Below are 25,911 nucleotides of genomic sequence, written 5' to 3' on the forward strand. Positions count from 1 at the left end.
TCAGGAACAGCTTCTTCCCTGCGGCTGTTACACTACTTAACTCTGCACCTGGGTGATTGCCAGTCACCCCCCCCCCCCCCCTCCCCCCCCCCCCCCCAGACACTCCTTCCCCCAGAAAAATTGCACTACTACTACTGTTTGCACATATATATATTTTACTGCTCATTATTCTATGTTCTCTCTTCTGGGTGAGATGCTAACTGCATTTCGTTGTCTCTGTACTGCACACTGCACAAGGACAATAAAGATTGAATCTGAATCTGAATCTGAATCCAGAGATGGAGCCTGACATGCTGAGGTATTCCAACACTTTGTGGCCTTTTGTGTAAATCAGCATCTGCAGTTCCTTGTTTCTGCACATGGAAGACAATAGATAGTGCAAAGAGAAAAACACCAAAGTGCAGAGTATAGTTTACAGCAGTGTCGCCTGATGTCTATGTCTGCAATGAGGTATTGTAGGTTGGAAGTTTGGGACTATGCACCTGTTTGCAACTGATTGTATTCTCTCTTTGACAGAGAGGAAAGAAGATGGAATGACCAGCATGTTGGCTGCTTTGTTGAGGCAGTGTGATGTAGATGGAGTTGATAGTGGGGAGACTGGTCTGTGTGACGAACTGAGCTGCATCCACAACTCTCTGCAATTTCTTGTGGTCTTGGACAGAGGTGTTCCCAAACCAAACTGTGATTTATCCTGAAGCGATATTTTAACGTTGCATCGGTTGAAGTTGGTGAAAGCTGTTGGAGACACGATGGACCTTATTGGTTTCTGGAGGAAGAGACTGGGGACCGGAGGCTCAATCTCTACCCAGTGTGCTCTTTTTGTCTATAGTTTTGTTGAGGTTGGTCCAGGACAGGTTGGTCTTCATAAGTCAAGGGAGCAGAATTAGGCCATTCCACCCATCGAGTTTACTCCACCATTCATTCGTGGCTGATCTATCTTTCTGTCTCCTGCCTTCTCCCTGTAACCTTTGACACCCTTACTAACCAAGTACCTGCCAATCTCTGCTTTTAAAATACCCAATGATGTGGCCTCCACAGCCATCTGTGGCAATGAATTCCACAAATTCACCACCCTCAGGCAAAAGAAATTCCTCCTCTTTTCCTTTCTAAAGGTATTTCTTTTATTCCGAGGCTGTCCATCTGGTCCTAGACTCACCCACTAGTGTAAACATCCACTCCACATCCACTCTATCCAGGCCTTTCATTACACACTAGGTTTAATGGGAGCCCACCCCCCCCCCTCCCCCCTCCCCCTCATCATTCTAAACTCCAGCGAGTACAGGCCCAGTTCTATCAAACATTCGTCTCACGTTAACCCATTCATCGCCGGGAATCTCGTAAACCACCTCTGCACCCTCCCCAATGCCAGCACTTCTCTCCTCAGATAAGGGGCACAAAAAATATGCTCACAATACTCCAAATGTGGTCGTACCAGTCAGTGCCTTAGAAAGCCTCAGCTTTACATCCATGCTTTTATATTCTAGTCCTCAAAAAATGGATGCTTGCATTGCATTGCATTATTGATTATACTTGCATCGAGGCAATCGAAGGTCTCGATCACCGTCGATACCGATCATGTTCTCCACCATGCTTCCTGAAGTTCACAATGAGCTCCTATGTCTCGCTGACATTGAGGGAAAGGTTGCTAATTAAAAGCTACCTGAAATTATTTGTCAAGGTGGGGGTTGCTGCAATGGGAACATTATTCCTCTGAGGCATTTACTGGTACTGCGGCACATAGGTGCAGCGGTAGCTCCAGAGACCTGGGTTTGACCCTGACTATGGGTGCTGTCTATAGAGAATTTGTACGTTCTCCCAGTGACCGTGTGGGTTTCATCTGAGTGCTCCAGTTTCTTCCCACATTTCAAAGACGTGGGTTTGTAGGTTAATTGGTTTCTGCAAATTGTCCCTAGTGCGTTGGTTGGTTGGCGCGGACTTGGTGGGCCAAAGGGCTTGTTCCTGCTCTGTATCGCTAAAGTCTAAAGAAATTAAATTTAGCATGTAAATCAATGAGCACTTTAGAATAATTAAAAGAAAAGAAAAACGTTTAGTTTCACTTTACTGAGAAGTTCAGTGACCCTGTTCAAATGAGTGGGACTGAGTCATACACTCCATCCGTGATTGGCATTAAGATGAGGGTCAGATGCGAAGTGTATCCTGGTTTTCAGCTGCAAGGCAGTATAGAACATAATTATGTTCTCTGCAGATTGCTAATGTTTCTCTATGGATTTGCCTGTCTGATCCAGTTTATTGGCAGTTTAAGAAAAATACCATGGATGGTGGAAGGATAAAATTAAGCTGAATCTGGTAGCATTTTTGTAGAATAACAGTCGTCATGTCAATGGTTCATTGTTTATTTATTGTCGCGTATGCAGAGCACAGTGAAATTCTTTTGCGCAACCACAAATGCACCGTCACCATATTTTGACGCAGTTTACATAGGAAAAAGTCCCAAGTCCAAGTCCACATGCATGAAGTACGGAAGTGCTCCCATCAATCACATTTCATATCAATCATATTTAATCAAAGCATCTTAACATGAAATGAGTCTTTCCTAATAGAAGGACCACTGAGAAGTATCAGTATAGTTTGCAAGCACAGAAATTAATCTCAAGTTAAATGTGCCATTTAATCTCATCAATGATGTGTACACCGTCTAGGAAGTCTTACAACACATTACAGCTCGTTAAATTTCTTGATGAGGTTGTTTGCGATAAAGATTTAGCAATAAAAATGTTCAGAGCATTTCTATTATGAGAAGATTTTGCAAATGGAGCAGAAATCACAGAGGGAGGGGGGCAGTGAGGGAAGGTCTTGCAGAACTACTGTTGTAGAGAGGAGGAGAACTTCTTCATAGTAGGCATATATGGTCGGACGAAGGGTCCCAACTTGAAATGTCACCTATCTATGTACTCCAGAGATGCTGCCTGACCTGCTGAGTTCCTCCAGCACGTTATGTCCTTTTCTATCACAAGGAGCTTGTTCCCTCCATAGAACATGGGGCATAGTTCAAAGAACTGTACAGCACAGGAACAGGCCCTTGCCCCCACCATGTCCACGTTGAACATAATGCCAAGTTAAACTAATCACTTCTGCCTGCACATTCAGTTTACTTTAGAGATTCAGCTTGGAAACAGGCTCATCGGCCCACTGAGTCTGTGCCCGTACACTAGTTCTATCCTACACACTAGGGACAGTTTACAGAAGCCAATTAACCTACAAACCTGCATGTAGTAGGAAACCGGAGCACCCGGAGAAATCCCACGCAGTCACAGAGGGAACATGCAAACTCCGTACAAGCAGCACCCATAATTTGGATCAAACTTGTGTCTCTGGGGCTGTAATGCCCCTGTCCCACTTAGGAAACCTGAACGGAAACCTCTGGAGACCTTGCAAAGAACGATAAATGAAGACTTATCAATTAATTCCTTAGATGCAGAAAAAGCATTTGACCAAGTAGATTGGGAATATCTCTTCACAGTATTGCAAAAATTCCAACTAGGAGAACATTTTATTTCATGGATAAAGTTGTTATATAACAATCCGACTGCCAGAATACTGACTAATCAAACCCTCTCACCTAAATTTCAATTATCCAGGGGCAATAGACAAGGGTGTGCATTATCACCAATGTTATTTGCCCTTGCTATAGAACCCTTAGCTGAAAATATAAGAGTATATCAGAGCATTCATGGCTATAATACTAAATATACTAATAATAAGATTTCATTATATGCAGACGATGTACTATTATATATTACCAACTCCCAAGTCTGTATCCCAAATATACTAAATCTCATAGAACAATTTGGCTCCTTCTCAACAAAAGTGAAATTATGCCGATAAAACCTCAAGACCCTTCGTACCTACTAAAATTTCCCTTTAGAATTGCTACGTTAAAATTTAAATATCTTGGAGTCTACGTGACTATAAAATATCCTTCCTTATTTCAAGCAAATTTTCCACCATTAATCACCAAATTAAATGCCCTTTTTCAATTTTGGAAAACACTTCCGATTTCCCTTATAGGTAGAGTAAATGGCATAAAGATGATTTTCCTTCCACAACTCCTGTACCTATTTCAATCAATACTGATTTTCCTCCCTAAAAACGTTTTTAAAAAACTCGACTGTGATTACAAACTTTATCTGGGATTATAAAACTCACAGAATTCACAAACAACATTTATGCAAACCTAAAGAAATCGGTGGATTGGCTCTCCCTAATTTTCTTCTCTATTACTGTGCAACTAATATTAAACATTTAATTTACTGGATGGACGATACATGCCAACAAGTAAACTGGTTAAAAATGGAGAGGGAAGATTGTTTCAATATAGGCGCGATTCTTCTCTCTCCAATACATCTGAAGAAATCAACGTATGAGAAAAATCCGATAATCCACAGTACCTTACGAATCTGGAAACAGTTGAAATCAACCCTTAAAGTGAGAAATGTATCTCTCCTCTTACCAATCGCCAATAATCCCTCGTTTAAACCGTCTACTTTAGACAAGGCATTTGTACAATGGGAAACCTTAGGAATTAAGAAGCTGGGAGACCTTTATGAGATGGGGATCTTCATCTCGTTTCAAGAATTACAGTTGAAATATCATCTGAAAGGTAGTCATTACTTCAGATATCTTCAAATACGAGACTATGTGAAAATACACACGCAAGATTGTCACTCCATGGGTCCAGATATACTAGATGAATTCATGAACAGAAAGGCGGATTCAAATAAGTTAATATCGTGCTTCTATAATACCCTTTAAAATCTACATATCCCATCGTCGGAAATAATTAGGCCCGCTTGGGAAGACGAATTGGGTTTCAACATTTTAAAGGATAGTTGGGAGGTAAGTCTTCTATATATACATTACTGTTCTCTTAATGTTAGGCACTCACTAATACAATTTAAAATACTGCATAGACTTAAATATCCTGGAGTCCACGTGACTAGAAAATATCCTTCCTTATTTCAAGCAAATTTTTTAAAAGTCTAAATTGAACAAGATCTCCCAAATGTCTCTCCTATCTGTGATAAATGTCTCCTCCAAGAAGCAACCATAACTCATTCTTTTGTTTCCTGTACAAAATTACAAAACTTCTGGAGGGGAATTTTTGATATCTTTTCCCAAATACTTAAAACTAAATTGGATCCCGACATAAAATTGATCACACTAGGTATGTCAGAGGCCTGTTCTGAGCTAACGATATTTCAAAGACGTTTCCTTAACTATAGCCTGATAACGGCGAAAAAATTAATACTTAAATTTTGGAAACAGACAACAGTCCCTACAGAGAAGATGTGGATCACAAACATGTCCGAGACACTACATTTGGAAAACATTAGGCTTGTCTTGGCGGAAAAACCAGATCAATTCCTTAGGACATGGACACACTTTACCCTGAATTCTTATAACAATAGCATGGTGCAACAGAAATTTAAATTTAAATCCGATGCCGGGTTGGGTGAGGTGGGCGGGGGGAGCGAGGGGCAATGTATATCTCCGCCTTTCTTTTTCTTTCTTCTTATTTCTATATCTTTCTGCCACACTACTTTGGTAGTTTAGGGGACTTTCTTTTGTTATTTTTCGATCTATCTTTTCACTTTCTACTTTTTTTCTTTCTTGTTTTCTTTTTCCTTTCTTTTTTCATTTTCATAGTTTAGGTTATAAGGTTAAAAATGAAGCTGTACAATAATTGTATAATCTTAGATGCCGAATGTTTTATCTCTGTACAATTGCTTCTAATAAATATAAAAAAGAATTTAAAAAATATATAAATAGCGATCCCACTCCACTGCACTACGCGTTAAAAAGAACCATGCCGACCAATTTTTACTCGTGGAAAATTTTTCAACATGCTGAAAGATTTTCCGCGACCTAGCTGAGGCCGCGAGTATGTGGGAACTTCCCTCCAGCGAGTTCCAGTGACCTTATAGGACCTCCAAGGACCATTTGTCGACCATGCTGCGAGTTTGAGTCGAGGGCAAACTCTTCTAAACTCGCAGATTAGTTGCCGCAGTGGGACAGCCCCTTAAGTGACAAATTTAGAGAAGTGTAAGTTAAGGGGCTGTCCCGCCTTTGCGATGTGTTTGTGTGTGCGTGCGTGCGTGCATGCGTGCATGCGTGTGTGTGTGTGTGCGGTCGGTCGATCCAGCTCGCGGTTTCATCGCTGACGGTCGATCCAGCTCAAGGTTTTCCAGGCGAGTGCCCTCGAGCTTGAAGGTTGAAGACACTCTTCTGAATTTGCGGATTAGGTTGCCGCAGTGGGACAGCCCTTTAGGTTTGGAAGAAGATGTAACCATAACTTCAAAGTGGGTGTTGGCAAACTCCATGGAACAAGTACAGGCAAGATGAGACAAATGGTCTCCTTCTATCCTATTTAGAAGGGGAACCTCATTGAAACTTACCAAATAGTGGAAGGCCTGGATAGAGTGAATGTGTGAGAGTCTTGGACCAGAGGCCATAGTCTCAGAATAAAAGGACATTCCTTTAGAAAGGAGATGAGGAGGAATTTCTCTAGTCAGTGGATGGTGAATCTATGGATCTCATTGCCACAGACGGGTGTGGAGGCCAGGTCCATAGATATTTTTAAGGCACAATTCGACGGATTCTTGATTAGTAAGAGGTTCAGGGGTTACGGGGAAAAGGCAGGAGAATGGGATGAGAGGAAAGGATAGATCAGCCATGATTGAATGGCAGAGTAGACTCTATTGGCCAAATGACCTAATTCTGCTCCTATAATTTATGAATTTATTCTGTAAGGTTTCATTGGATTATCCGGAAGCCTATCTCTCTGACCAAGCATTTGGCCACAATTCATAACATCTTGTGATAACTGTGTTGTATTCTGTTTGGTTCTGCTCCCGTGAAGCACCTTACCATAATTTACTCTGACGAAGCCACGAAAATTAAAGTGAGCTGTTTTCGTTTATCTTTCACCAATTGCACTGACACACTGACAGCTTCAAAGCTCTAACATGCCACATTTCCTGCGTGCTTTGTTCCACAATGTATTGTGATTCACACATTGTCGCAACGATTAGTTCGCACAAATAATTTGAATGTTACGACTGTCAGCATGTGAAGAACATTTATTTAATGCTTCAGTACCTTGTGCAAGATTAAATCCAAATTCCATTCCCAACAGATCAGTGCATTTTTGGTGAGTTGTCCGTGCTTATCTACATGTAGTGGCGTGCTAGAAAATGGGAGATATTTCCATTTCACTCAGCTCAAGTTTGGATTTAGAGTCATACACCTATGAAACCGGCCCTTCAGCTCAACATGTCCATGCCAACCAAGATTTTATAACCAAGCTAGTCTTATTTGCTTGTGTCTGGTCCATATCCCTCTAAACCTTTCATATTCATGTATCTGTCCAATGTCTTTTAAACATCACCATCTTTATCACTTTTTCAGGCAGCTCGTTCCATGTACACACCAAACACTGTGTGGAAAAGGTTGACCCTCTGGTCTCTATATTTCTCCTATGCCCTCATGGATTTAAGATAAGAGTTTTCAACAACTCTACCCTGGAGAGAAGACTGTGACTATTAACCTTATCTATGCCTCGCAAGATTTTATGTACCTCTAAGTTTACTTCTCAGCCTCCTACACTCCAGAGAAAAAATGTCTCAGCTTATCCAGCTGTTCCTTATACTTCAAGTCAAGGTAACATCCTCATGAATCTTTTCTACACCCTTTCCAACTTAATGGCATCCTTCCTACAGCAGGGTAATCAGAACGGCACATAATGATTTAGCAGAGGTTTATGCCAGATTTGTATGCTTGCTCCATCAAATTCATAGAAATTGTTAGAATTAATCTATGCCAAGATCTCGGCACAGCAGTAGAATTCCTGCCTTATAGCACCATAGATGGCAGAGAGGAGAAGAGGTAGTGGCTGGGGAGCGATCCATCCTTGATTATGCTGGTGGCCTTGCCAAGGCAGCAGTAACACCAGATAACCCCTGGTAAGGTACTAAGATAGCCCCAGCTCCCTGTGAACCAGAGATAAAAGTCTCAGCTTATTCAGCCTGTCCCTATATTGGCACCGTGGCATAGCAGTGGAGTTGCTGCCTTAATGCCCCTGTCCTACTTAGGAAACCTGAACGGAAACCTCTGGAGACTTTGCGCCCCACCCACGGTTTCCGTGTGGTTCCTGGAGGTTTTTGTCAGTCTCACTACCTGCTTCCACTACCTGCAACCTCCGGCAACCACCTGCAACCTCCGGGAACCGCACGGAAACCTTGGGTGGGGCGCAAAGTCTCCAGACGTTTCCGTTCGGGTTTCCTAAGTGGGACAGGGGCATTACAGCGCCAGAGACCGGGTTTGAATTACCATATAGCCATAGTAAAAAAAGCAACAAGACATACATCTACATAAAAGTTAACTTAAACATCCACCACAGCAGATTCTCCACATTCCTCACTGTGATGGAAGGCAATCACGTCCAAGCTTCTTCCTCTTTTATTCTCCATTTGGGGCAGTCGAACCATCCGCAGCCGGGGCAATCGAAGCTCCTGCAGCCGGGGGTCGAATCCTCCGTGTCAGGGCGATCGAAGCTGCCGCGTCGGGACGATCGAAGCTCCTGCAGCTGGCAGTCACCTCATGATTCTGTACACCTCTATGAGATCATCCCTCATCCTCCTGCGCTCCATAGCTGGCCCAACCTCTCCCTATAGCTCGGGCCCTTGAGACCTGGCAACACCCTCGAAAATCATTTGTGCACTCATTCCAGCTTAATGACATGCTGATTGTTAGGGTGGCCAGTTGCAAGAGTAATTATTGAATCTCGCATAGTTTAGCCAATGCTAATGCATTCATAGCAACTCGAGTGTATTCTTCACATTGATTTTTAAATAATCCTTCTTTGGCAATCAAGTTGCTGTTAGTTTTATTTTAAACAACAGCCATGAAATTAAATCTTTTTTTTTCAGATTTATTTTCAAATAACAGTGAACTGATTCTTCTTCGGGCAATGGTGTAGCTGGTAGAGCTGCTGCCTCACAGCGCCAGAGACCCGGGTTTGATCCTGCCCTCGAGCGCTGGCTGTGTGGAGTATGCACGTTCTCACATGGCTGCTCCCAGTTTCCCTCCAAATCCCAACTACATGCAAGTAGGAGGGTTAATCGCTTTTAGGCATAGTAGGTGAGTGGTTGAGCTCGGAAAGGAACAGATGTCAATGTGGGATGAGGATTTTATATAAAAAAAGGAAATTTGATGCAATGTCTCAACCAAAAAAGTTGACCATCTCTCTGCCTCTACAGGTGCTGCCTGGCCCACTGAGTTCCTCCGACAGTTTAGAGTCATTGTGCCATAGAGCACGGAAACAGGCCCTTTGGCCCAACTTACCCATGCCTACCAAGATGCCCCATCTGCAATAGTCCCATTTTCCTGCGTTTGGCCCATATTCCCCTCAACCTTTTCATATGTCCTATCCATATACCTGCCCAAATGCATTTTTTAAATGTTGTGATAGTATCTACCTCAACCACCTCCTCTGGCCGACACAAAATACTGGAGTAACGCAGCGGGACAGGCAGCATCTCTGGAGAGAAGGAATGGGTGACGTTTTGGGTCGAGACCCTTCTTCAGACTGATCAGATTCTTCTTCAGATCAGTCTGAATAAGGGTCTCGATCCGAAAAGTCACCCATTCCTTCTCTCCAGAATGCTGCCTGTCCCGCTGGGTTACTCCAGCATTTTGTGTCTATCTGCGATTTAAACCAGCATCTGCAGTTCTATCCTACCTCCTCTGGCAGCTAGTTCCATATACCCACCACCCTCTGTGTGAAAATGGGTGCTGTCTATGTAGAGTTTGCACGTTCTCCCTGTGAATGCGTGGGTTTCCTCTGGCTTCTCTAAAGATTTTTGTGTCCTTTGTAGGGGAATCGTGAACCAGAGGATATAGATTTAAGGTGAAAGGGGGAAAGACTTAATGGGAACCTGAGGGGTAACGTTTTTACCAAAGGGGTAGTGGGTGTATGGAACAAGCTGCCGGAGGAGAGAGATGAGACAGGTACAATAGCACCGTTTATGAAACATTAGGACAAGTAAATAAATGGATAGGGTAGGTTTCGAGGGATATGGGCCAAACTGGTGTAGATGGGACATATTGGTCGGCCTGGGCATGTTGGGCCGAAGGGTCTGATTCCACACTGTATGGCTCAATGGTTTTAAATTGGCCCTAATGCGTTAGAAGTGGGTGAGAAAGCGGGATAACAAAGAGTTATTGTGAACAGGTGATTGATGGTCGTCAAGGACTTGATGGGCCAAGGGGCTTGTTTCCATGATGTATCTGTAAATTAAACTAAATGTAAGCTTCCAGGGATTGGTGTTTCTACGGCAGGCAGCTGCACACTCTTCTTGCTGCATCCCATGGGAGTTACTTTGCTTCCATTCCAACATAAGACTTTGTTTAAAGACCCAGTGGATCGCTTCGAACAATCTTTTCCCTCATTCGGACAAATCTTTGCAGGTTCCAATTGGTCATTAGTGCTGTATGGAGCACCCCAAAATGTTTAGTTTAGTTTAGAGATACAGCGCAGAAACAGGCTCTTCGGCACACTGAGTCCGCGCCGACCAGCGATCCCCGAACACTAACACTATCGCACATACACTAGGGACAAGTTACATTTATACCAAGCCAATTAACCAACAAACCCACACGTCTTTGGAGTGTGGAAGGAAACCAAAGATCTCGGAGAAAACCCACGCGGTCACTGGGAGAATGTACAAACTCCATACAGACAGCAACCATAGTCAGGATCAAAACCCGGTCTCTAGCGCTGTAAGGCAGCAAATCTATCGCCGCACGTGTAATGAGATTCAAAATGTAAGCCAACACACATTATCCCACTTACCAAATTATCGTCATTGCAGCAGCCAAAACATGTTAAATTTCAATTTGCTGCTTGATTTTAATGGTTTGCATGCCTTTTTCAACATTCTGCCAGTTATTTAGCTATATATTCATGTGACTCATCCGCTAGTTAATTTTGAATTTAATTAGTAAGACACTTGGAACAATGTTTCATGGAATCTATTTAATTTTAGCTGAGGCTAGTAGGGCTCGGGAGAGTGTCGTAGAGCAGAGGGATCTAGGAGTGTAGGTACATAGGTCCTTGAAAGTGGTGTCACAGGTAGATAGGGTGATCAAAAAGATTTTTTCAGGCAAAGTATTGAGTATAGAAGTTGGGAGGTCATGTGGAGGTCATATAAGATGTTGGTGAGGCTGCGCTTAGATTATTGTGTTCAGTTCTGGGCACCAGGTTTTCGGAAAGATGTTGTCAAACATGAAAGAGTTCTGAGAAGATTTATGAGGATGTTGCCAAGACTCGAGGGTCTGAGCTATAGGGAGAGATTGAGCAGGCTGGGACTCTATTCATTGGAGCACAGAAGGATCAGAGGTGATCTTTTATAGGTCTATAAAGTCATGAGAGGAATAGATCGGGTAGATGCACTGAGTTTCTTACGCAGAGTAGGTGAATCGAGGACCACAGGACATTAGTTTAAGGTGAAGGGGAAAAGATTTAACAGGAATCTGAGGGTGATGTGTGTGTATGGAACGAGCTGCCAGAGGATGCATTTGAGGTTGGGACTATCACAATATTTCAGAAACATTTAGACATGGATAGGACAGGTTTGAAGGGAGATGGGCCAAACACAGGCAGGTGGGACTAGTGTACCTGGGGCATGTCGGTCAGTGTGGGCAAGTTGGGCCGAAGGGCCTGTTTCCATGCTGTATCACTCTATGATCCCTCAGTATCAGTTATCCCTCAATGGGTAACAATTCTTTCATCTAACTTTGTAGCAACTAACTTTCTACAAGGATGTATTGTATTCCATTCTCGTACATATGAGAATAAAACACTGTTGACTCGGTACCCTTTTGTGCAAACATGAATCTGCAGTTTCTTGTCTCCACAAAGTGATGATGATACATGTACCGATATACCTAGTTACAGTGACATTCTTTGTTTTGCATATAATCCAGTAAAATCATCTCAGGTAAACACAATTGTAGATAATTGTTGTGTAATAGTAGACATCGCCGAGACAGTGCACAAATCATCGGCAAGTTTCTGGAGCCCACAAAGTTCCAAAGTTCGTAAGAGTGTGGACTTATCTTGGCCTTAAAGGCACGTTGCCCTGACGGCACCGATCCTCTCCTCCATCCGCCGCCATCTTGCAAACGGCCCTTTGTCCAGCGCCCGCTGCCATCGCCTCCTCTCTCCTCCCCGGTTCCCGGTCTTCCGGGTCGAGCAGGAGACAAGCGTCGGACGACTCCAGATGGGTTTCCGGTGCCGCAGGGGGTGAGCCAGGCCTGCTGTCAAGGTATGGCCGCGGCTCGCCAGGAAACTTTACCTCACCATGTGGCTCGCCGGTAACTTCCCGGAGTGCTGGAGTAACTCAGTGGGTTAAGCAGCATTTTATCATCAACAATGGTCTGAAACGCTCTCTAGATGCAGTCTGAATTGCAAAACACTTCCTTTTGTCGAGTTACACAGCGTGGAAGCAGACCCTGTGGCCCAACTTGCCCACACTGACCAACATGCCCCATCTACACTAGTCCCACCTGCCTGTGCTTGACCCATATCCCTCTAAACCTATCCTATCCATGTACCTGTCTAAATGATTCTTAAATGTTATGATAGTACCTGCCTCAACTACCTCCTCGTTCCATATATTCACCTTTATGATTAAAAAAAGTTACCCCTCAGGCTCATATTAAATCATATAACCTCCCCTCAACTTAAACCCATATCCTCATGTTCTCGATTCATTCCCCTATTCTGGGCTAAAGACTCTTGTGTATTTACCTGATCTATTCCTCCGATGATTATATACATCTCTATAAGATTTCTCCCCTCATCCTCCTGCGCTCCAAGGAATAAAGTCCTACCCTGCTCAACCTCTCCCTACAACTCCCTCACCTTCTGTTCCTATTTCAGAATGTTGGTATGATCTAATTTTTTTCCACCTTGTGCCCTCTGTTGTCAGTCTACACATACAGCAAGTAAGGCTGTGAATAATTAAGCTAAAGAGCATAGAAAGAAGTCTAACTAACAGGGCACATCAGCAAGAACCCTCTTTGCTCCACAGCCAAGGCTAACCTAATGTGCACCAGCAATGAATGACAAAAATCAAAACCTTATCGCTTCAAAAGTGACAATGTTTCTCAACCTATATAAATTTTTATTTTGCTGCTAATTCCACCTCTGGATGTGTGGTCGGCAGCGATCACAGATTGGTTGCTGGAGGTCTTTAAACCCACTCAAAATACACATTCTTTCTTTCAATGCCCTGATTATGTCTGGACATATTTCCAGTGTTTATGGTGAGAAAGACATATGGGTTGTGAACAATTGTTAACCGCTTGCAGTTTATTGCAGATGTTGCTTTGTACTGTAGTCATTACCTGCGTTTAACTAAATTACAAAAAGTGATTTGATCTTGCTTGTCTGAAATCTGCTCAAGGAAATTTCTTAATTTATGGGATCTGTGCATATATATCAATTATTTCCAATGAATTAATATATTGGGATGTACTGATTTTATTTAACTAGGTGTGTGTAGACTCACACACACACACACAGATATATATATAATATATACGTGAATGAATATATGTGTGTGTGTTTATATATATACACATATACACACACACATATATACACATATACACACACACATATATATATATATATATATATAGATGTGTGTTTGTAAATATGTCTATAGATATACATGTGTGTGTGCATGTATATGTGTATATGCACATTTTTTACTATGAACCTCAAAAATGAACCTCACATTATTAAGAAAGAGAATGGTTGGTGTAAGGCACCAGTGTTACTGGTGGAGGAATGAGGATGTCATATCCGTTGCTTTTCCAGAGGCAATTTGTTAGGTGGGAAGACAACTCATCTCAGGGAGAGAAAAGAGAAATCCGACATTTGCTGCTGTGCACCTCAGCAAGCTCGGCTGCTGTCAAACCGATCACAAAGCAACACATCTCTTTTTTTTGTCCCGCTGTCCCTCGCTGATCCACCCAGTGGAAAATGAAACACAGAAGAAGAACTTAAAGTGATTGCCCCACTGTTCTGTCTCTCACGAGGCAGCTTAAAGTAGTTTGCAATTGTTGAATTTTGTTTTAAGTGATTAATGTGGAGAACAGCCAGTTTTCCAACAGCAAGCTCCATCAAGGTGCAATGTTTGTTAATTGAAAAGCAAGTTGGTTCAACGTGAAACAAGGAACATAGAGCAGTACAGCAAAGGAACAGGCCCTTCAGCCCGCAATGTCCTATCTAAGGTCCTCAGCCCGCACCTTCATATCCCTCCATTTCCTGCATGTCCATGTGTCCATCTGAAAGCCTCTTTGTGTCCATCTAAAAGCCATGTGATTTCCTATCTTTTGCAGTTTTGAGGATGGCACAGTGGCGCTGAGGTAGAGTTACTGCCTTATAGTGCCAGATACCCGTGACTACTGGTGCTGTCTGTTTGTATGTTCTCTCCGTGACCGCCTGGATTTCCTCCCATGCTCCAAAGATGTACAGATTTGTCAGGTTAATTGGCTTTGGTAAAATTGTAAATTGTCCCCGGTGTGTGGGATAGTGCGTGTGTACGGAGGGATCGCTGGTTGGCATGGACTCGGAGGGCCAAAGGGCCTGTTTCTGGGCTGTTTCTGTCTAAAGTCTAAAGGTCAGGCCAAAACTCTTCATTTTTCAAACTGAGGTTGGTTCCTATGTTGCAAGGAATAACCTGATCATTTTTTGAGCATTTAAAAAAAAGAGCTACTAGAGGTACGGCATTGGGGGGGGGGGGGGGTCTAGGACCAGTAGGTACAGCCTCAGAATAAAATAAGGTACATTTAAATGGAGATGTGGAGTGATTTATTTAACCAGAGGGTGGTGAATCGGTGGAATTCATTGCCACAGATGGCTGTGGAAGATGTCATGGGTATTTGTGAAGCAGAGATTGACAGAAACTTGATTATTAAGGGTGTCAAATGTTATGGGGAGAAGGCAAGAGAATGGGGTTAAGCGAGAAAGATCGCCCAGACTCATGAGGCATATAGAATCAGAATTAGATAATTTGGATTATCAAGTCTGCTTTGTCACTTGATCATGACTGATCTATTTTTCCCCTCAACTGATGGGCCAAAGGGCTTAATTATGCTCTTATGTCCTGTGTCTTATGATCTTATGCGGGAAATGAACTGTTATCCATTCATTCCCCTCTACAGATACGGTCTGACCACCTGGGTTCTCCAGCAGCACACCCCAGATCCCAGCATCTGCCACCTCTTGTGTCTCCATGTTAGGTTTGGGTTGGGACTCGTGGGTCAATGGAGTGCAGCAAGGATCATTGCTGGTTCCCCAGTTGTTCACAATACGTCAAGGATTTGGATAAGAGAACCAGTTAGAATATGTCCAAGGAGACACAAGTAACTGCAGATGCTGGAATCTTGAGCAAAGCTTAAAGTGCTGGAGGATTAGGCTCAGAGGGTCAAGCACATTCTGTGGAGGGAAAAGTACAGATGATGTTTCAGGTCGGGTCAGCCTGAAGAAGGGTCCTGAACAGAGATGTGAGGTTGGTAGAAGAATTAGATAGAAAGTATTTCAAGATAATAATGAGATGCCGGGCAGATGCAAGGGGTGAATGTCCAGCTCCTGCTTCTATTTAGAGTCATAGAATCCTACAGCATGGCAACAGGCCCTTCAGCCCAACTTGCCCACACCGGCAAACATGACCCATCTACATCGTCGTACCTGCCTGCGTTTGGCCCATATCCCTCTAAACCTGTCCTATCCATGTGTCTGTCTAAATGTTTCTTAAACGTTGCCAAAGTACCTGTCTCAACTACCTCCTCCGGCAGCTCGTTCCATACACCCACCATCCTTTGTGTGAAAAAGTTACCACTCAGGTTCCTATTAAATCTTTCCCCCATCACCTTAAACCAATGTTCTCTGGTTTTCGATTTTCCCTACTCTGGGCAAGAGGATCTTATGTTCTTATAGGCCTTTCTCACGGGGCGACTTGACGCAAGAGGTAACCAGAGTTGAACATCGTGGGAACCTCGTACGATAACCGTACGGCATTCGTGGACCACCGTGGACCACCGTGGCGCTAACGGCAGGTACTCGTGTAACTTGTCGACTCGGGAGAAAATTCAAGCAAGCTTGAATTTCTCCAAGAGTGACTTGTACACTTGTGGTTGAACATTGAAACATTATATGGACATAGTGGCCAGTGCGATATCCGTAATATCTCTTGCGTTTACCGTGGGAACTCCTGCGAATGGTGAACCCGGAAGCTGGACAGAGGGGACAGAAGTGAAACAAAGAGAAGTAAGCAGGATTACAACGGGACATTATTATCAGCTTATTTTCTATGCATGTCTGCTAACATGCGGTAGTGTTCCTGTGGTCGGCTACCCATCAATAGAGCTGTCCTGCCACGGCACGCTCCCCAATTGTGAATTGTAGTAAGCGCAGAGATGGCCTCTTTGCTCTTTCCCACTGTATGTGCCCGAGTTACCTTGGTAACGCTGCAGTGAGACCATTTCTGCCTTGGTTGCACCACTTCTCCATGTACCTAGTGTTATTCCCCCTGTGTCACTGTACACTAGGTCACCGTCCTGGATGGCTGTTGCTGATCCTGCAGCTGCACCTCTCATTCGGATCAGGTTGTGCAGAACACATGCTGCATATACTACAGTCTCAACATTCTTGGGCTTCTGCTCCATTGTCTTGAGCAAGCATCTAAATCTGTTTGCCAAGATGCCAAAATAATTTTCTACAACCCTCCTAGCCCTTGACAGCCTGTAATTGAGGATCCTCTGTTCCCTAGTTAGATTCCTCTGTGGATATGGCTTCATAATCCAGGGCCGTAGTGCAAAGGCTTCGTCAGCAACCATCGCATATGGGATGTCTGGGCTGTCTTCTCCTGGCAGAGGTTCTGGATCAGGCATGCCTGCTGTTCCACCTTCCATTTTCTTTCCAAGCCAGGTTTCTTTCCAAATCCGGCCATCACGAACACTTCCAGGTGTGCCCACATCCACATACAGGAAGTTGTAGTTATGATCAACCACCGCCAAGAGTACAATTGAGTGGAATTTCTTGTAATTGAAATAATTTGAGCCACCTCTGGGTGGACAACAAATTGCCACATGCTTGCCATCCAAAGCCCCACATGTGTGAGCAAAGTTCCACCTGTTTTCAAACCCCAGCACCACTCTCTTCCACGCATCTGGTGTACTAGGGCATTCCATCACTTCAGCTGCATAAAATTTGATGATCGCCTCACAGGTTTCTCGGACAATACCACAGATGGTGTTGGTGGCGACAAGAAAGTTGTAAGATAGACTTTTATAAGAATCGCCTGAGGCCAAGTAGCGGAGGGTGATTGCTATGCGCAACCCTGGTTCCAGTGCCTTTCTCATTACAGTGTCAGTCTTCTTCAGCAGAGGTCCCAAATTATTCTTCAGCTCATTAAAGAGCTCGGGTGGAATTCTGACAAAGTTTGTGAATGCACTTTTATCCTCTTTGCACAGCACATTAAGCAGTTTATCATATTGTCCAAATAGAGGTCTCCGTTGAAAGATGGGCTTCACCCAGTGAGACTTCCTCTTAATTCTCTTTTTAATTAATCTCACCCTTCTGCCTTCACGCAAACGTCCTCGATTCACATAGAGGGCTGCTGCATACTGCATACAATGAAAAACACCACCATCCTGTACTCGAAACTACTTAGTACAGGCATGTCTCCAAATGAGCCAATTCAACCAAGGGTTTCTTTATAGTGTGTGAAATTTGTGCCACTTGATGATTTATCAACACTTCACAGTTCACGATGTTCATTCAAGATTTAACGGGAAAGCTCGGGAGACGGACAAGTCGCTCGCACAAATAACAGAAATGCCGAGTACCGTGGGAACTCTTTATCTACCCCCTGTTATATCGTGTGATATCGTGCTAGACCACGACCACTTCACTCTGGTTACATCTTGCGTCAAGTCGCCCCGTGAGAAAGGCCTATTATGTTCTTGTGTTCTTAAACTGTGGAGCTGTGTCAAGGGTGAGAGAGCAACCACCTAAACCAAGGCAAAGTCCCCCATAAAGATACAAAGTACTGGAGTAACTCAGCAGATCAGGCATCATCTCTGGAGAACGTGGATAGGTGGCCTTTCAGTCCCAATCCAAAATGTCATCTATCCATGTTCTCCAGGGATGCTACCTGACCCGCTGAGTTACTCCAGCACTTTGTGTCTATCATTGGTCCCAACCCAAAACGTCGCCTATCCATGTTCTCCTGGGATGCTGTCTGACCCGCTGAGTTACTCCAATAGTTTGCATCTTTTTTGTAAACCAGCATCTGCAGTTTCTTGTTTCTAAATAATCCCAAAAGCCTCTATAGATAAGATTGGGAACTTTACAAAAATTGGATAACTAACATCTCAACTTTTTGTATGTGAGTTTTTACTATGTCATTTATCATGGAGTGATTTTTATTTGAAATAGACATATTGCCAACTATGAAGATTGTTTGGACCAAAAATAACTTGCAGAGACAAATGACAAAAGCTCCAGTGAGGTGATGAATGCATGACAGCTTCTAAAGAACAGAGGTGATGAGATGACAGAATTAGATTTCATGAGGAAGTTTGGTAACCCATTTGAAATATGCCATTGCGTCAAAAGACAGTGCCGCATTAGTATAAATAGCAAGTGCATGGGAACTCCAAAACTGTTTTGTCCCAAATACAATGAGATCATTATAACTAAGTGATACCATGGAATGTAAAAACAGAATAGAAATTAACATCTGCAGATGCTGGTTTACAAATAAAAACACAGTGTCTTGGGTGCAGACTTTGTGAAAGGCCTATATAGAGTGGATATGAAGAGGACATTTTCACTAGTGGGAGAGTCTAGGACCAAAGGACAGCCTCAAAATAAAAGGACGTACCTTTACAAAAAGAGATGAGGAGGAATTTATTTAGTCAATGAGTGTTGAATCTGTGGAATTCATTGCAACAGAAGGCTGTGGAGGTTGGATGTTTTCAAGGTTAAGGTTAATAGATTCTTGATGAGTATGGGTGGTGGGAGTTATGGGGAGAAGGCAGGAGAATATAACTTCTGAACTTATGAATTCCAAATATTCCCTACCCTCTGGTGAAAAAAATTCCTCATTCCCAGCTCTGTATAGCCCGCCCCTCGTTTTGAGCTTGTGATCAGTTAATAACTAATCTTTCACAATAATATACCTCCATCTGTTTTGATGACATGCTTTGCGTTTCGAAGTGTGAGCGTGAGACTATCAAGCACGATGACTTATTATCTCCTTGGTAACCTTCTCAAGTGTAATTTTTACAATCAACAGCAGTTGCAGAAATGAAGCAATCAAGTGTCACTTTGTGTTCCGTACTGTCTCTGAGTCAGCCCTGGGGCAGCCAAATTATAAGAAGATGTGCCCGATAAGGATACTATTTTATTTTCAGCATGATTAATTTCCTCAAAGGTTCAGTTGATTCATCTGATTTATGCAAACAGCCTCAGGGTTTAAATTAAAGGAATGTTTGGGGGGGGGGGGGGGGGGGGGGTGGTGAGCATTAATATAAAAGCAAAATAATGCAGAATGCATACAGAGGATGGGAAAGAGTATTTTTATTATTGGAATTATCTGTGTAATCAAGATTAATGCACTTACAGTATATTGTCATACAATGTCGACAGTGTTAAAAATGTTTAATTAATAGCACTGTGACTGAAGGAGCATTAAACTCCCAATAGCAACTGATGATTAGTGTCTTTTGCAGACAGCTGAGTGCTTTGAATCTCTGAAAATGTAATCTTCCAATCTCCTGATATAAAGTCTCCTAACTAGGAACCCACAGATGTAGAGGTGCTTGAAGTACAGATGGGTTTCAAAAGGAGAATTTGCCAACTGATTTTGTACATGTGCCCACAGCAAAGGGTTTTAAGTACATTCTGGTCATAGTTGATATGTTCTCCAGTAAACCAGAGGGAGAGGCACTGAAAAGCTTTGTTTTGTATGCCATCCAAACAGATCAGGCAATACTATACATAAATACAAGTCAATTCTACCTGGATTAGGGGATATTCGTTAAAAGGAGAGATTGGACAAACTTGGATTGTTTTCTCTGGAACGTCGGAGGATGAGGGGAGACCTGATGGAAAGGTATAAAATTGAGATGCATAGATAGGGTAGACCGTCAGAACCTTTTATCTCAAGGAGGAAATGTCAAAAACTAGAGGGCATAGCTTTAACCAGAGAGGGACAAAGTTTAAAAGAGATAAGGGCAAGGTTTTTTTACACAGAGGTTGATGGGTGCCTGGAACATGCTGTCCAGTGTGGTGTTGGAGGCAGATATGATTGTGGTATTTAAGCGGCTTTAAGATCGACACGTGGATAGGCAGGAAATGGAGCGATATGGATCATGAACAGGCAGAGGAGATTAGTTTAACTTGGCATCTTTTTTGACAATTGTATTGTAAGAATAGTAAATTCTGAGACAGTACATAGAAGATTTTCATATTTCTGATGCTAACTTGCGCCCTTCGAGTTTCAAAGTTCTTAAAAGTGCATCCGATAGCCTTAAGGGCCTGTCCCACTTGCATGCGATTGCATGCATCCGGCACGACCAAACGTGGTCGCTTGAGGCGTACGGGCCGCGTGGGGCCGGTCCCACTTCGAAGCGCGAAGGCGTATGGAATTGTCGGGGCTGGTCCCGACATCGCGCGGGGCTCCGAAAATCCGGCACTGTCCGAAATTCCACGCGCCAACCGCCTGTCAGCCCACAGGCGCATTGAGGGCGTACGCAACGTCTTGACGGCATACGCAGCGTCTTGATGTCGTACGCAGCGTCATGACGGCGTACGCCTAGAGCGTGGCATTGCGCGATGACGTCACCGCCCGGCACGCCATAGCGTGATGACGTCACCACCCGACGCACGTCCAAATACAGTCGGCCCGCCTCCTGCCCAGCTGATTGGTGAGTATGACGTAAATTACGTCACGCGCGAACTTAGCGCCTCTCCAATTTGGCCAGAATTAACATGTGTGGAGTTTGTACGTTCTCCCAGTAATTGCGTGGGTTTTCCCCGGGTGCTCCAGTTTCCTCCCACACTCCAATGACGTGCAGGTTTGTTGATTAATTGACTTCAGTGTGTGTAGGTTAGTGTACAGGGTAATCGTTGGTCATCAGGTGATTGTAAATGTCATCAGCATTGCTGCCAAGGGAAGACACAAAGTGCTGGAGTAACGCAGCAGTTCATAGAAACATAGAAACATAAAAATAAGTGCAGGAGTAGGCCATTCGGCCCTTCGAGCCTGCACCGCCATTCAATATGATCATGGCTGATCATCCAACTCTGTATCCTGTACCTGCCTTCTCTCCATACCCCCTGATCCCTTTAGCCACAAGGGCCACATCTAACTCCTTCTTAAATATAGCCAATGAACTGGCCTCAACTACCTTCTGTGGCAGAGAATTCCAGAGATTCACCACTCTCTGTGTGAAAAATGTTTTCCTCATCTCGGTCCTAAAAGATTTCCCCTTATCCTTAAACTGTGACCCCTTGTTCTGGACTTCCCCAACATCGGGAACAATCTTCCTGCATCTAGCCTGTCCAACCCCTTAAGAATTTTGTGAGTTTCTATAAGATCCCCCCTCAATCTTCTAAATTCTAGCGAGTACAAACCGAGTCTACCCAGTCTAGTTCAGGCAGCATCTCTGGAGAAAAGGAATATGTGACGTTATGGGTCGGAACCCTTCTTCAGACCTTCTTCAGAGTTTGAAGAGGGTTCCAACCCATAATGTCACCTGTTCTTTTTCTCCAGAGATGCTGCCTGATCCACTGAATTACTCCAGCATTTTGTGTCTATCTTCACCTACAAACCTGCACATCCTTAGTATGTGGGAGGAAACCAGAGCACCTGGAGTAAACCCAAGCATTCACAGGGATAACATACAAACTCCGTGCAGACACCACCCATAGTCAGGATCAAACCCGGGTCTCTGGTGCTGTAAAGCAGTAACTCTACCGCTGTGCCACTGTGCTGCCCACATCTTGGTGAATCTCCACTGCATACTTTAGAGGGCAAGCGTATTAGTTTGATAATGTGCCGACCAGAACTATACGCACTGTTCCAGCTGTGACCTCCCCAATGTTTTATGTAGCAGAATAAATGTTGCAAGACTCATGCCTTTTGGAAGCAGTTTTGAAATAACCAAGAATCTCGTATTGAGAAAGTGTTCCCGGTGCATGGAAGAATTACTCAGTTGGGTGGAAAGAAAAGAAAATGGAAATAAAAGAACGTTTGATGTACTTGTAAAAGAATTGCTAAACGGTTTTCCACATACAGAGGTTTATGTTCAACAAACAGCTGAATGCCGCTGCTATAAACTGGACTTTTATAAGGCTGCAGTGTGAAAGACATAAAAGTCAGGAAGGTAGACAAAAATGCTGGAGATACCCAGCGGGCGAGGCAGCGTCTATGGAGCGAAGGAAATAGGCCTATTTCCTTCGCATAGCCTATTCGTACAGCCTATTCCTTAGATGCTGCCTCACCCGCTGAGTTTCTCCAGCATTTTTGGCTACCTTTGATTGTCCAGCATCTGCAGTTCCTTCTGAAACAAAGTCAGGAAGGTGATGGATTTATGACGATTTTGAAATGGGGAGCTAGAGGAGAGCATTGGAATAATATAAATAAACAAGAAACCAATGTAAAAGCGGCCATCCCTTCATTTACTTTAGACTTTAGAGATACAGTGTCCTTTGGCCCACCGAGTCCATGCCGACCAGCAATCACATCATACATCAGCACTATCCTACACATTAAGGACAATTAATAAATTTTAGAGAAACCAATTAACCTACCAACCCGTGTGTCAACACTAGCTCTATCCTACACACTAGGGACAATTTACAGACGCTAATTAACCTACAATCCCACAGTGGGTGGAAACTGCAGCTCCCGGAGAAAACCCACAGGGAAGCTCACGGGGAGAATATGCAAACTCTGTATAGACACCACCGTAGTCAGGATAGAACCCGTGTCTCTGGTACTGTGAGGCAGCAACTCTACGGCTGTGCCACTCTCTCAGTCTGGAAATTCACCTATTCACTCATTCTGCAATTATTCATTGATTCGCAACGTGAAGCAATAAATACTTCGGAAAGGGAGACATGAGGAACGAAGACACAATCCTAGCCTCCAGCACTGTGTGGAGTTTGCATGCTCTTCCTGCAACCACAGTGGTTTTCACAGGGTGCAACAGGACATACAACAGCACAGCACAGGAACAACCCTTTGACCCACATTTTCCGTGCCGAACATGATGCCAAGGTAAACCAATCTTTTTTGCCTGCACTTGATCCATATCCATGTGCCTACCTGAAAGCCTCTTGAATGCCACTATCGTATTTGCCTCCACCACCACCCCTACCAGCGCATTCCAGGCACCCACCTGCATGAAGAAGGGTCCTGACCCAAAACGTCACCCACCCACGTCTGACAGAGATGCTGCCTGACCACTGAGTTACTCCAGCACTTTTAATTCCTTTAAATTAAACTGTAGTTAGAATGTGGGATCTTCATAGAGGAAGTAGTGGAGATCTGTTTCATGGGAAGCTAGTCATAGTTCAGTATGGGAATGGGAAGGGGTGCTACCGGGAGATCCAGCAGTCCTTGGCTTGTAACATTGGGTCACTGTTGCCCTTCTCTGGTTCAGCACTATCATAGAGTAAACAGTCAGAACCTTTCTCTCAGTGTGGAAATGTGAAAGACTAGAAGGCATAACTTTAAGGTGAGAGGGGTAAAGTTTAAAATAAATGTGCAAGCCAAGTTTTTTAGACTGAGTGTAATGGGTGCTTGAAATGCACTTCCAGAGGTGGTGGTGAAAGCAGATAAAATAGTGGCATGTAAGAGACTTTTGGATCGACACATGGAATTGCAGGGAATGGGGGAATGTGGCTCACATACAGACAGAAGGGTTTAGGTTTATTTTTGTCACGTGTGAAAAGATACAGTGAGAATTGCATGCTATCCAATCAGATCAGATAATTCCTTTTATCATCGTTACTTTTTTGCATATCTTTCATTCATTGTTCTTTATCTCTCTACATCATTGTCGACATCTCTTGTTTCCCTTTTCCCTGACTAGTCTGAAGATGGGTCCCGACCCGAAACGTCGGCCATTCCTTCTCTACAGAGATGCTGCCTGTCCCGCTGCGTTACTCCAGCTTTTTGTGTCTATCTTCGGTTTAAACCAGCATCTGCAGTTCCTTCTTACACAGATCAGATAATACGATACATAGATGCAATCACGTCAGACTCAAGCAAAATAGATAGAGCAAAGGGGAAGATACAGAGAGCAAAATATAATTCTCAGCATTGTAGCATATCAGTTCCATCGGCCTTGAGTTTAGCTTATTGCCACGTGTACCGAGGTACAATGATCAGCTTTTGTTGTGTGCTATCCAGTCAGCAGAAAGACGATACATGATTACAATCGACCCAATGTCCGCGATGGGGGGGGGGGGGGGGGGGGGGGGGAGGGAGATGTGAAACGGATAGTATCAAAGCTATGGATAGACAGCTTTGGCATCAGTTTAACTTGGCATCATGTTCAGCACAGACATTGTGGGCCGAAGGGCCTGTTCTTGTGCTGTGCAGTTTTATCTTCTTTGGTGTTTAGGTAGAGCTTCCTAATGGTGTAATTTTTAAGCATCTTGATATATGCACCTACACTCAGACCACTCGAACAGTTATTCACCTATCTGGTTTTGATTAATAGGCACTACAGGTGAAACATATTGGCTGAATTTCTCCCTCCTTACTTTCTTTTCTCAGTGACATTATTGGCCTGACAGGAAATTAATTTATAATCTGATAATAATATAAGTGCTGGTTGTTGGCAAAATGCTCATGTTAGGAATTATTATTCTGGTCTATTAACTGAAGTGTGGTCATTTTCTACAGAAGATAACAATTATATTTAAGGGCCTTTGTGATGGGACAAACCTCTTTCATACACTTACGTGCCAATTTGTTGGAATTATTCAGATTAACTACATGATGTCCCATGAAATTGTTTATTTGAATACATACGTATCTTGCATTACAACATAGAACAGTACAACGCAGGAACTGGTTCTTTGGCCCACAATGTCCATGCCGAACATAATACTCACAGCAACACAATACTAAGACAATAGGGGTGGCACAGTGGCGCAGTGGTAGAGCTGCTGCCTTACAGCGCCAGAGTTTTGGGTTCGATCCTGACTACAGGTGCTGTCTGTATGTAGTCTCTACATTCTCCCTGTAAATGTGTGTGTTTTCTCTGGAATCTTCATTTTCCTCCCACACTCCAAAGACGTACAGGTTTGTAGGTTAATTTTCTTGGTATAAAAAAAATGTTAAATTGTCCATAGTGTTTGATAGTGTTAATGTGCGGGAATTGCTGGTCGGTGCGGACTCGGTGGGCCGAACGGCCTGTTTCCGCGCTGTATCTCTAAACTAAACTAAACTCTGATCTACCTAAACTCTGAGTAATCCATATCCCTTCATTCCCTCCATATCCTTGTGCAGATCTAAAAGTCTCTTAAATGCCTCTGTTGTGTCCAGAAATTTAAAATCATGAAATAAAGCCAGAAAATGCTGGGTGCACTCAGCAAGTCAAGCAGCAACTGTTGAAACAATTCAGATTCAGATTCAGATTCAGATTCAGATTCAATTTTAATTGTCATTGTCAGTGTACAGTACAGAGACAACGAAATGCATTTAGCATCTCCCTGGAAGAGCGACATAGCAAATGATTTGAATAAATAATAATAAGTGATAATAAGTGTCCGGGGGGTGGGGGGGTGAT

At 43.4% G+C, this 25,911-nt stretch overlaps 1 protein-coding gene across 2 annotated transcripts in view; it reads left to right on the top strand.

Moving 5' to 3' along the window:
* grid2 (glutamate ionotropic receptor delta type subunit 2) overlaps nt 1-25,911 on the top strand; it is a 938,240-nt gene that overhangs the window by 454,940 nt on the left and 457,389 nt on the right. The gene's annotated exons all lie outside the window — the stretch shown is intronic.

The sequence above is a fragment of the Amblyraja radiata genome, chromosome 1 (assembly GCF_010909765.2).
Source record: "Amblyraja radiata isolate CabotCenter1 chromosome 1, sAmbRad1.1.pri, whole genome shotgun sequence".
Classification (NCBI taxonomy): Eukaryota; Metazoa; Chordata; class Chondrichthyes; order Rajiformes; family Rajidae; genus Amblyraja; species Amblyraja radiata.